This window comes from Heterodontus francisci, unplaced genomic scaffold (genome assembly GCF_036365525.1).
Source record: "Heterodontus francisci isolate sHetFra1 unplaced genomic scaffold, sHetFra1.hap1 HAP1_SCAFFOLD_1371, whole genome shotgun sequence".
Taxonomy (NCBI): domain Eukaryota; kingdom Metazoa; phylum Chordata; class Chondrichthyes; order Heterodontiformes; family Heterodontidae; genus Heterodontus; species Heterodontus francisci.
In genome coordinates, this window is record NW_027140254.1 from 1 (window position 1) to 12,466 (window position 12,466).

Here is a 12,466-nt window from a genome sequence, read left to right on the forward strand (position 1 = left end):
TAGAGAGAGAGAGAGAGAGAGAGAGAGAGAGAGAGAGAGAGAGAGAGAGAGATCGCGCACGAGAGAGAGCGCGCGCACGAGAGAGAGAGAGAGATCGCGCACGAGAGAGAGAGAGATCGCGCACGAGAGAGAGAGATCGCGCACGAGAGAGAGAGATCGCGCACGAGAGAGAGAGAGATCGCGCACGAGAGAGAGATCGCGCACGAGAGAGAGCGCAACGGAAAGCACGCACGAGACAGCGCGCACGAGACAGCGCGCACGAGAGCACACACGAGAGAGAGAGCGCGCGCACGAGAGAGAGCGCGCGCACGAGAGAGAGCGCGCGCACGAGAGCGAGCGCGCGCACGAGAGAGAGCGCGCGCACGAGAGAGAGCGCGCGCACGAGAGAGAGCGCGCGCACGAGAGAGAGCGCGCGCACGAGAGAGAGCGCGCGCACGAGAGAGAGCGCGCGCACAAGAGAGAGCGCGCGCACAAGAGAGAGCGCGCGCACAAGAGAGAGCGCGCGCACAAGAGAGAGGGCGCGCACGAGAGAGAGACAGAGCGCGCACGAGAGAGAGAGAGGGCGCGCACGAGAGAGAGAGAGAGCGCGCACGAGAGAGAGAGAGCGCGCACGACAGAGAGGGCACGAAAGAGAGAGGGAGAGCACACGAGAGAGCGCACACGAGAGAGCGCGAGAGAGAGAGCGCGCGCACAGGAGAGAGAGAGATCACGCACGAGAGAGATCGCGCACGAGAGAGATCGCGCACGAGAGAGATCGCGCACGAGAGAGATCGCGCACGAGAGAGAGAGAGAGAGATCGCGCAAGAGAGAGAGAGATCGCGCACGAGAGAGAGAGAGAGATCGCGCACGAGAGAGAGAGAGCACGCACGAGAGGAGAGAGAGATCGCGCACGAGAGAGAGAGAGCACGAGAGAGATAGAGAGAGAGAGAGCACGAGAGAGATAGAGAGAGAGAGAGAGAGAGATAGAGAGAGAGAGAGAGAGAGAGAGATCGCACACGGGAGAGAGAGATCGCGCACGAGAGAGACGGCACAAAAGAGAGAGGGAGAGCACACGAGAGAGCGCGCACGAGAGAGCGCGCACGCACGAGAGAGCGCGCACGCACGAGAGAGCGCGCACGCACGAGAGAGAGATCGCGCACGATAGAGAGAGATCGCGCACGATAGAGAGAGATCGCGCACGATAGAGAGAGATCGCGCACGAGAGAGAGAGAGATCGCGAACGAGAGAGATCGCGCACGAGAGAGATCGCGCACGAGAGAGATCGCGCACGAGAGAGATCGCGCACGAGAGAGATCGCGCACGAGAGATCGCGCACGAAAGAGAGAGGGAGAGCACACGAGAGAGCGCGCAACGGAAAGCACGCACGAGACAGCGCGCGCGCACGAGAGAGAGAGCGCACGAGAGAGAGAGCGCGCACGAGAGAGAGAGCGCGCACGAGAGAGAGAGCGCGCACGAGAGAGAGAGAGCGCACGAGAGAGAGAGAGCGCACGAGAGAGAGATCGCACGAGAGAGCGCGCACGAGAGAGAGATCGCACGAGAGAGAGATCGCACGAGAGAGAGGGCGCGCACGAGAGAGAGGGCGCGCACGAGAGAGAGGGCGCGCACGAGAGAGAGGGCGCGCACGAGAGAGAGATCGCACGAGAGAGAGGGCGCGCACGAGAGAGAGGGCGCGCACGAGAGAGAGGGCGCGCACGAGAGAGAGATCGCACGAGAGAGAGATCGCACGAGAGAGAGGGCGCGCACGAGAGAGAGGGCGCGCACGAGAGAGAGGGCGCGCACGAGAGAGAGGGCGCGCACGAGAGAGAGGGCGCGCACGAGAGAGAGGGCGCGCACGAGAGAGAGAGCGCGCACGAGAGAGAGAGAGCGCGCATGAGAGAGTGCACGAGAGAGAGCGCGCACGAGAGGGCGCGCAAGAGAGAGAGAGAGCGCGCACGAGCGAGAGAGAGAGAGATCGAGCACGAGAGAGAGAGAGAGAGAGAGAGAGAGAGAGAGATCGCGCACGAGCGAGAGAGTGAGATCGAGCACGAGAGAGAGAGAGAGAGAGAGAGAGAGAGAGAGAGAGATCGCGCACGAGCGAGAGAGAGAGAGAGAGAGAGAGAGATCGCGCACGAGAGAGAGAGAGAGAGAGAGAGAGATCGCGCACGAGAGAGAGCGCGCGCACGAGAGAGAGAGAGAGATCGCGCACGAGAGAGAGAGAGATCGCGCACGAGAGAGAGAGATCGCGCACGAGAGAGAGATCGCGCACGAGAGAGAGCGCAACGGAAAGCACGCACGAGACAGCGCGCACGAGAGCGCACACGAGAGAGAGAGCGCGCGCACGAGAGAGAGCGCGCGCACGAGAGAGAGCGCGCGCACGAGAGCGAGCGCGCGCACGAGAGCGAGCGCGCGCACGAGAGAGGAGCGCGCGCACGAGAGAGAGCGCGCGCACAAGAGAGAGCGCGCGCACAAGAGAGAGCGCGCGCACAAGAGAGAGCGCGCGCACAAGAGAGAGGGCGCGCACGAGAGAGAGACAGAGCGCGCACGAGAGAGAGAGAGGGCGCGCACGAGAGAGAGAGAGAGCGCGCACGAGAGAGAGAGAGCGCGCACGACAGAGAGGGCACGAAAGAGAGAGGGAGAGCACACGAGAGAGCGCACACGAGAGAGCGCGAGAGAGAGAGCGCGCGCACAGGAGAGAGAGAGATCACGCACGAGAGATCGCGCACGAGAGAGATCGCGCACGAGAGAGATCGCGCACGAGAGAGATCGCGCACGAGAGAGAGAGAGAGAGATCGCGCAAGAGAGAGAGAGATCGCGCACGAGAGAGAGAGAGAGATCGCGCACGAGAGAGAGAGAGCACGCACGAGAGAGAGAGAGATCGCGCACGAGAGAGAGAGAGCACGAGAGAGATAGAGAGAGAGAGAGCACGAGAGAGAGAGAGAGATAGAGAGAGAGAGAGAGAGAGATCGCACACGGGAGAGAGAGATCGCGCACGAGAGAGACGGCACAAAAGAGAGAGGGAGAGCACACGAGAGAGCGCGCACGAGAGCGCGCGCACGCACGAGAGAGCGCGCACACACGAGAGAGAGATCGCGCACGAGTGAGAGAGAGAGAGATCGCGCACGAGTGAGAGAGAGAGATCGCGCACGAGTGAGAGAGATCGCGCACGAGAGAGAGAGAGAGATCGCGCACGAGAGAGAGAGAGATCGCGCACGAGAGAGAGAGAGAGAGATCGCGCACGAGAGAGAGAGAGAGAGATCGCGCACGAGAGAGAGATCGCGCACGAGAGAGATCGCGCACGAGAGAGATCGCGCACGAGAGAGATCGCGCACGAGAGAGATCGCGCACGAGAGAGATCGCGCACGAGAGAGAGAGAGAGAGAGAGATCGCGCACAAGAGAGAGCGCGCGCACGACAGAGAGATCGCGCGCGCACGAGACAGAGAGAGCGCACGAGAGCGCACGAGAGAGAGAGCGCGCACGAGAGAGCGCGCACGAGAGAGCGCGCACGAGAGAGAGAGTGCGCACGAGAGAGAGAGCGCGCACGAGAGAGAGAGCGCGCACGAGAGAGAGAGCGCGCACGAGAGAGAGAGCGCGCACGAGAGAGAGAGCGCGCACGAGAGAGAGAGCGCGCACGAGAGAGAGAGCGCGCACGAGAGAGAGAGCGCGCACGAGAGAGTGCACGAGAGAGAGCGCACACGAGAGGGCGCGATAGAGAGAGATCGCGCACGAGTGAGAGAGAGATCGCGCACGAGAGAGAGAGATCGCGCACGAGAGAGAGAGAGAGAGATCGCGCACGAGAGAGAGAGAGAGAGAGATCGCGCACGAGAGAGAGAGAGAGATCGCGCACGAGAGAGAGATCGCACACGAGAGAGAGATCGCGCACGAGAGAGAGATCGCGCATGAGAGAGAGAGAGAGAGATCGCGCACGAGAGAGAGAGAGAGAGAGATCGCGCACGAGAGAGAGCGCGCGCACGAGACAGAGAGAGCGCACGAGAGAGAGAGCGCACGAGAGAGAGCACACGAGAGAGAGAGCGCGCACGAGAGAGAGAGCGCGCACGAGAGAGAGAGAGATCGCGCAAGAGAGAGAGATCGCGCACGAGAGAGATCGCGCACGAGAGAGAGAGAGAGAGAGAGAGAGAGAGATCGCGCACGAGAGAGAGAGAGAGAGAGAGAGAGATCGCGCACGAGAGAGAGAGAGAGAGAGAGAGATCGCGCACGAGAGCGCGCGCACGACAGAGAGAGAGATCGCGCACGAGAGAGAGAGATCGCGCACGAGAGAGAGAGATCGCGCACGAGAGAGAGAGAGATCGCGCACGAGAGAGAGAGAGATCGCGCACGAGAGAGAGAGATCGCGCACGAGAGAGAGATCGCGCACGAGAGAGAGAGAGATCGCGCACGAGAGAGAGAGTTCGCGCACGAGAGAGAGAGATCGCGCACGACAGAGAGATGGCGCACGACAGAGAGATGGCGCACGACAGAGAGATGGCACGCACACGAGACAGGGAGAGCGCGCACGAGAGAGAGCGCGCGCACGAGAGAGAGAGAGAGCGCACGAGAGAGAGAGAGCACGAGAGAGAGAGCGCACGAGAGAGAGAGCGCACGAGAGAGAGAGCGCACGAGAGAGAGAGCGCACGAGAGAGACAGCGCACGAGAGAGAGAGCGCACGAGAGAGAGAGCGCACGAGAGAGAGCGCCCGCACGAGAGAGATAGAGAGAGAGCACGAGAGAGAGCACGAGACAGAGATCGCGAACGAGAGAGAGGGCACGAAAGAGAGAGGGAGAGCACACGAGAGAGCGCATACGAGAGAGCGCACACGAGAGAGATCGCGCGCACGAGAGAGAGACAGAGAGATCGCGCACGAGAGAGAGAGAGAGAGAGATCGCGCACGAGAGAGAGAGAGATCGCGCACGAGAGAGAGAGAGATCGCGCACGAGAGAGAGAGAGATCGCGCACGAGAGAGAGAGAGATCGCGCACGAGAGAGAGAGCGCACGAGAGAGAGCGCCTGCACGAGAGAGATAGAGAGAGAGCACGAGAGAGAGCACGAGACAGAGATCGCGAACGAGAGAGAGGGCACGAAAGAGAGAGGGAGAGCACACGAGAGAGCGCATACGAGAGAGCGCACACGAGAGAGATCGCGCGCACGAGAGAGAGACAGAGAGATCGCGCACGAGAGAGGGCACGAAAGAGAGGGAGAGCGCACGAGAGCGTGCGCACAAGAGAGCGCGCACAAGAGAGCGCGCACAAGAGAGCGCGCACAAGAGAGCGCGCACAAGAGAGCGCGCGCGCACGAGAGAGAGAGAGCGCGCACGAGAGAGAGAGATCGCGCACGAGAGAGAGAGATCGCGCACGAGAGAGAGAGAGAGAGAGAGATCGCGCACGAGAGAGAGAGAGAGAGATCGCGCACGAGAGAGATCGCGCACGAGAGAGAGATCGCGCACGAGAGAGAGATCGCGCACGAGAGAGAGAGAGATCGCGCACGAGAGAGAGAGTGAGAGAGAGAGATCGCGCACGAGAGAGAGAGTGAGAGAGAGAGATCGCGCACGAGAGAGAGAGAGAGAGAGAGAGAGATCGCGCACGAGAGAGAGAGAGATCGCGCACGAGAGAGAGAGAGATCGCGCACGAGAGAGAGAGAGATCGCGCACGAGAGAGAGAGAGAGATCGCGCACGAGAGAGAGAGAGATCGCGCACGAGAGAGAGAGAGATGGCGCACGAGAGAGAGAGAGATGGCGCACGACAGAGAGATGGCGCACGACAGAGAGATGGCGCACGACAGAGAGATGGCGCACGACAGAGAGATGGCGCACGACAGAGAGATGGCGCACGACAGAGAGATGGCGCACGACAGAGAGATGGCGCACGACAGAGAGATGGCACGCACACGAGACAGGGAGAGCGCACGAGAGAGCGCGCACGAGAGAAAGAGAGAGCACGCACGAGAGAGAGAGCGCACGAGAGAGCGCACGAGAGAGAGAGCGTACGAGAGAGAGCGCGCACGAGAGAGAGAGCGCACGAGAGAGATAGGGCACGAGAGAGATAGGGCACGAGAGAGAGAGCGCACGAGAGAGAGAGCGCACGAGAGAGAGAGCGCACGAGAGAGAGAGCGCACGAGAGAGAGAGCGCACGAGAGAGAGAGCGCACGAGAGAGAGAGAGAGAGGGCACGAGAGAGAGAGAGAGGGCACGAGAGAGAGAGAGAGAGGGCACGAGAGAGAGAGAGAGAGGGCACGAGAGAGAGAGAGAGAGGGCACGAGAGAGAGAGAGCACGAGAGAGAGGGCACGAAAGAGAAAGAGGGCACGAAAGAGAAAGAGGGCACGAAAGAGAGAGGTAGAGCACACGAGAGAGCGCACACGAGAGAGCGAGAGAGAGATCGCGCACGAGAGAGAGAGAGAGATCGCGCACGAGAGAGAGAGAGAGAGATCGCGCACGATAGAGAGAGAGATCGCGCACGATAGAGAGAGAGATCGCGCACGATAGAGAGAGAGATCGCGCACGAGAGAGATCGCGCACGAGAGAGAGAGAGCACGAAAGAGAGAGAGAGCACGAAAGAGAGAGAGAGCACGAAAGAGAGAGAGAGAGCACGAAAGAGAGAGGGAGAGCACGAAAGAGAGAGGGAGAGCACGAAAGAGAGAGGGAGAGCACGAAAGAGAGAGGGAGAGCACACGAGAGAGAGGGAGAGCACACGAGAGAGAGCGCAACGGAAAGCACGCACGAGACAGCGCGCGAACACGAGAGAGAGCGCGCGCACGAGAGAGAGAGCGCGCACGAGAGAGCGCGCACGAGAGAGTGAGCGCGCACGAGAGAGAGAGAGCGCGCACGAGAGAGAGAGAGCGCGCACGAGAGAGTGCACGAGAGAGCGCGCTCACGAGAGGGCGCGCAAGAGAGAGCGCGCACGAGAGGGCGCGCACGAGAGGGAGAGCGCGCACGAGCGAGAGAGCGCGCACGAGAGAGAGAGAGCGCGCACGAGAGAGAGAGCGCGCACGAGAGAGAGAGCGCGCACGAGAGAGAGAGCGCGCACGAGAGAGAGAGCGCGCACGAGAGAGAGAGCGCGCGCACGAGAGAGTGCACGAGAGAGCGCGCTCACGAGAGGGCGCGCAAGAGAGAGCGCGCACGAGAGGGCGCGCACGAGAGGGAGAGCGCGCACGAGCGAGAGAGCGCGCACGAGAGAGAGAGAGCGCGCACGAGAGAGAGAGCGCGCAAGAGAGAGAGAGAGAGCGCGCACGAGAGAGAGAGCGCGCACGAGAGAGAGAGCGCGCACGAGAGAGAGAGAGAGCGCGCACGAGAAAGAGAGAGAGCGCGCACGAGAAAGAGAGAGAGCGCGCACGAGAAAGAGAGAGAGCGCGCGCACGACAGAGAGGGCACGAAAGAGAGAGGGAGAGCACACGAGAGAGCGCACACGAGAGAGCGCACAGGAGAGAGAGAGATCGCGCACGAGAGAGAGATCGCGCACGAGAGAGAGAGAGAGATCGCGCAAGAGAGAGAGAGAGAGATCGCGCAAGAGAGAGAGAGAGAGATCGCGCAAGAGAGAGAGAGAGAGATCGCGCAAGAGAGAGAGAGAGCGCGCACGAGAGAGAGATCGCGCACGAGAGAGAGAGAGAGAGAGAGAGAGATCGCACACGTGAGAGAGAGATCGCGCACGAGAGAGACGGCACGAAAGAGAGAGGGAGAGCGCACGAGAGAGAGCGCACGAGAGAGCGCGCGCACACGAGAGAGAGCGCGCACACGAGAGAGAGCGCGCACACGAGAGAGAGCGCGCACACGAGAGAGAGCGCGCACACGAGAGAGAGCGCACACGAGAGAGAGCGCACGCACGAGAGAGAGCGTGCGAGAGATCGCGCAAGAGAGAGATCGCGCAAGAGAGATCGCGCACGAGAGATCGCGCACGAGAGATCGCGCACGAGAGATCGCGCACGAGAGATCGCGCACGAGAGATCGCGCACGAGAGATCGCGCACGAGAGATCGCGCACGAGAGAGATCGCGCACGAGAGAGATCGCGCACGAGAGAGAGATCGCGCACGAGAGAGAGATCGCGCACGAGAGAGAGATCGCGCACGAGAGAGAGATCGCGCACGAGAGAGAGAGCGCACGAGAGAGAGAGCGCACGAAAGAGAGAGCGCACGAAAGAGAGAGCGCGCGCACGAGAGAGAGAGCGCGCACGCACGGGAGAGAGAGGTCGCGCACGAGAGAGAGATAGCGCACGAGAGAGAGAGAGATCGCTCACGAGAGAGAGAGAGATCGCTCACGAGAGAGAGAGATCGCGCACGAGAGAGAGAGATCGCGCACGAGAGAGAGAGAGAGAGATCGCGCACGAGAGAGAGATCGCGCACGAGAGAGAGATCGCGCACGAGAGAGAGAGAGATCGCGCACGAGAGAGAGAGAGAGAGAGAGAGAGAGAGAGAGATCGCGCACGAGAGAGAGCGCGCGCACGACAGAGAGATCGCGCGCGCACGAGACAGAGAGAGCGCGCACGAGAGAGAGCGCGCGCACGAGAGAGAGAAATCGCGCACGAGAGAGAGAGATCGCGCACGAGAGAGAGAGATCGCGCACGAGAGAGAGAGATCGCGCACGAGAGAGAGAGATCGCGCACGAGAGAGAGAGAGAGATCGCGCACGAGAGAGAGAGAGAGAGAGAGAGAGATCGCGCACGAGAGAGAGCGCGCGCACGACAGAGAGATCGCGCGCGCACGAGACAGAGAGAGCGCGCACGAGAGAGAGCGCGCGCACGAGAGAGAGAAATCGCGCACGAGAGAGAGAGATCGCGCACGAGAGAGATCGCGCACGAGAGAGAGAGATCGCGCACGAGAGAGAGAGAGCGCGCGAGAGAGAGAGATCGCACGAGAGAGAGATCGCACGAGAGAGAGAGCGCACGAGAGAGAGCGCACGAGAGAGAGCGCACGAGAGAGAGCGCACGAGAGAGAGAGAGCGCACGAGAGAGAGAGAGCGCACGAGAGAGAGAGCCCGCACGAGAGAGAGAGCCCGCACGAGAGAGAGAGCCCGCACGAGAGAGAGAGCCCGCACGAGAGAGATACAGAGAGAGCACGAGAGAGATAGAGATCGTGCACGAGAGAGAGGGCACGAAAGAGAGAGGGAGAGCACACGAGAGATCGCGCGCATGAGAGATCGCGCGCACGAGAGATCGCGCGCACGAGAGAGCGCGCGCACGAGAGAGCGCGCGCACGAGAGAGCGCGCACGAGAGATCGCGCGCACGAGAGAGAGAGAGATCGCGCACGAGAGAGAGGGCACGAAAGAGAGAGAGAGAGCACATGAGATGGCGTGCACGAGAGAGCGCGCATGAGAGAGAGATCGCGCACGAGAGAGAGAGCGCACGCACGAGAGAGCGCGCGCACGAGAGCGCGCGCACGCACGGGAGAGCGCGCACGCACAGGAGAGAGAGGTCGCGCACGAGAGAGAGATCGCGCACGAGAGAGAGATCGCTCACGAGAGAGACAGAGATCGCTCACGAGAGAGAGAGATCGCGCACGAGAGAGAGATCGCGCACGAGAGAGAGAGCGCGCACGAGAGAGAGAGCGCGCACGAGAGAGAGAGCGCGCACGAGAGAGAGAGCGCGCACGAGCGAGAGAGCGCGCACGAGCGAGAGAGCGCGCACGAGCGAGAGAGTGCGCACGAGCGAGAGAGAGAGCGCGCACGAGAGAGAGACAGAGCGCGCACGACAGAGAGGGCACGAAAGAGAGAGGGAGAGCACACGAGAGAGCGCACACGAGAGAGCGCGAGAGAGAGAGATCGCGCACGAGAGAGATCGCGCACGAGAGAGATCGCGCACGAGAGAGATCGCGCACGAGAGAGAGAGAGAGAGAGATCGCGCAAGAGAGAGAGAGATCGCGCACGAGAGAGAGAGAGAGATCGCGCACGGGAGAGAGAGCGCGCACGAGAGAGAGATCGCGCACACGAGAGATCGCACGCACGAGAGAGAGAGATCGCGCACGAGAGAGAGGGCACGAAAGAGAGAGAGCACATGAGATGGCGTGCACGAGAGAGCGCGCATGAGAGAGAGAGAGCGCGCACGAGAGAGAGAGCGCGCACGAGAGAGAGAGCGCGCACGAGAGAGAGAGCGCGCACGAGAGAGAGAGCGCGCACGAGAGAGAGAGCGCGCACGAGAGAGAGAGCGCGCACGAGAGAGAGAGCGCGCACGAGAGAGAGAGCGCGCACGAGCGAGAGAGCGCGCACGAGCGAGAGAGAGAGCGCGCACGAGAGAGAGAGCGCGCACGAGAGAGAGAGCGCGCACGAGAGAGAGACAGAGCGCGCACGACAGAGAGGGCACGAAAGAGAGAGGGAGAGCACACGAGAGAGCGCACACGAGAGAGCGCGAGAGAGAGAGAGCGCACAGGAGAGAGAGAGATCACGCACGAGAGAGATCGCGCACGAGAGAGATCGCGCACGAGAGAGATCGCGCACGAGAGAGAGAGAGAGAGAGATCGCGCAAGAGAGAGAGAGATCGCGCACGAGAGAGAGAGAGAGAGAGAGATCGCGCACGGGAGAGAGAGCGCGCACGAGAGAGAGATCGCGCGCACGAGAGAGAGAGATCGCGCACGAGAGAGAGGGCACGAAAGAGAGAGAGAGAGCACATGAGATGGCGTGCACGAGAGAGCGCGCATGAGAGAGAGAGATCGCGCACGAGAGAGAGAGCGCACGAGAGAGAGAGTGCACGCACGAGAGAGAGAGCGCGCGCACGAGAGCGCGCGCACGCACGGGAGAGCGCGCACGCACGGGAGAGCGCGCACGCACGGGAGAGCGCGCACGCACAGGAGAGAGAGGTCGCGCACGAGAGATCGCGCACGAGAGAGAGATCGCGCACGAGAGAGAGATCGCTCACGAGAGAGAGAGAGAGAGATCGCTCACGAGAGAGAGAGAGAGAGATCGCTCACGAGAGAGAGAGAGATCGCTCACGAGAGAGAGAGATCGCGCACGAGAGAGAGAGAGATCGCGCACGAGAGAGAGAGAGATCGCACACGAGAGAGAGAGAGAGAGATCGCGCACGAGAGAGAGAGCGCGCACGAGAGAGAGAGCGCGCACGAGAGAGAGAGCGCGCACGAGAGAGAGAGCGCGCACGAGAGAGAGAGCGCGCACGAGAGAGTGCACGAGAGAGCGCGCACGAGAGGGGCGCGCAAGAGAGAGAGCGCGCACGAGCGAGAGAGAGAGCGCGCACGAGAGAGAGAGAGAGCGCGCACGAGAGAGAGACAGAGCGCGCACGAGAGAGAGACAGAGCGCGCACGAGAGAGAGACAGAGCGCGCACGAGAGAGAGACAGAGCGCGCACGAGAGAGAGAGCGCGCACGAGAGAGAGAGCGCGCACGAGAGAGAGAGAGAGCGCGCACGAGAGAGAGAGAGAGCGCGCACGACAGAGAGGGCACGAAAGAGAGAGGGAGAGCACACGAGAGAGCGCACACGAGATAGCGCGAGAGAGAGAGAGCGCACAGGAGAGAGAGAGATCACGCACGAGAGAGAGATCGCGCACGAGAGAGATCGCGCACGAGAGAGATCGCGCACGAGAGAGATCGCGCACGAGAGAGATCGCGCACGAGAGAGATCGCGCACGAGAGAGATCGCGCACGAGAGAGATCGCGCACGAGAGAGAGAGAGAGAGAGATCGCGCAAGAGAGAGAGAGATCGCGCAAGAGAGAGAGAGATCGCGCACGAGAGAGAGAGAGAGAGAGATCACGCACGGGAGAGAGAGCGCGCACGAGAGAGAGAGATCGCGCACGAGAGAGAGAGAGATCGCGCACGAGAGAGAGAGAGAGCACGAGAGAGAGAGAGAGAGAGAGAGAGAGAGAGATCGCACACGTGAGAGAGAGATCGCGCACGAGAGAGACGGCACGAAAGAGAGAGGGAGAGCACACGAGAGAGCGCGCACGCACGAGAGAGCGCGCACGCACGAGAGAGCGCGCACGCACGAGAGAGAGATCGCGCACGAGTGAGAGAGAGAGAGAGATCGCGCACGAGAGAGAGAGAGAGATCGCGCGCACGAGAGATCGCGCGCACGAGAGATCGCGCGCACGAGAGATCGCGCGCACGAGAGATCGCGCGCACGAGAGATCGCGCGCACGAGAGATCGCGCGCACGAGAGATCGCGCGCACGAGAGATCGCGCGCACGAGAGATCGCGCGCACGTGAGATCGCGCGCACGTGAGATCGCGCGCACGAGAGAGAGAGAGATCGCGCACGAGAGAGAGGGCACGAAAGAGAGAGGGAGAGCACATGAGATGGCGTGCACGAGAGAGCGCGCATGAGAGAGAGAGATCGCGCACGAGAGAGAGAGCGCACGAGAGAGAGAGCGCACGAGAGAGAGAGCGCACGAGAGAGAGAGCGCACGAGAGAGAGAGCGCACGAGAGAGAGAGCGCACGCACGAGAGAGAGAGCGCGCGCACGAGAGCGCGCGCACGCACGGGAGAGCGCGCACGCACAGGAGAGAGAGGTCGCGCACGAGAGAGAGATCGCGCACGAGAGAGAGATCGCGCACGAGAGAGAGATCGCGCA

The 12,466-nt window shown here is 62.2% G+C and overlaps 2 pseudogenes; both read left to right on the forward strand.

Annotated features, from left to right (window-relative positions):
* Positions 1-2,957: 2,957 nt before the first annotated feature.
* LOC137359158 (octapeptide-repeat protein T2-like) lies at positions 2,958-3,955 on the forward strand (annotated as a pseudogene).
* A 7,293-nt stretch (positions 3,956-11,248) lies between these two features.
* LOC137359157 (RNA-binding protein 25 pseudogene) lies at positions 11,249-11,914 on the forward strand (annotated as a pseudogene).
* Positions 11,915-12,466: the final 552 nt, after the last annotated feature.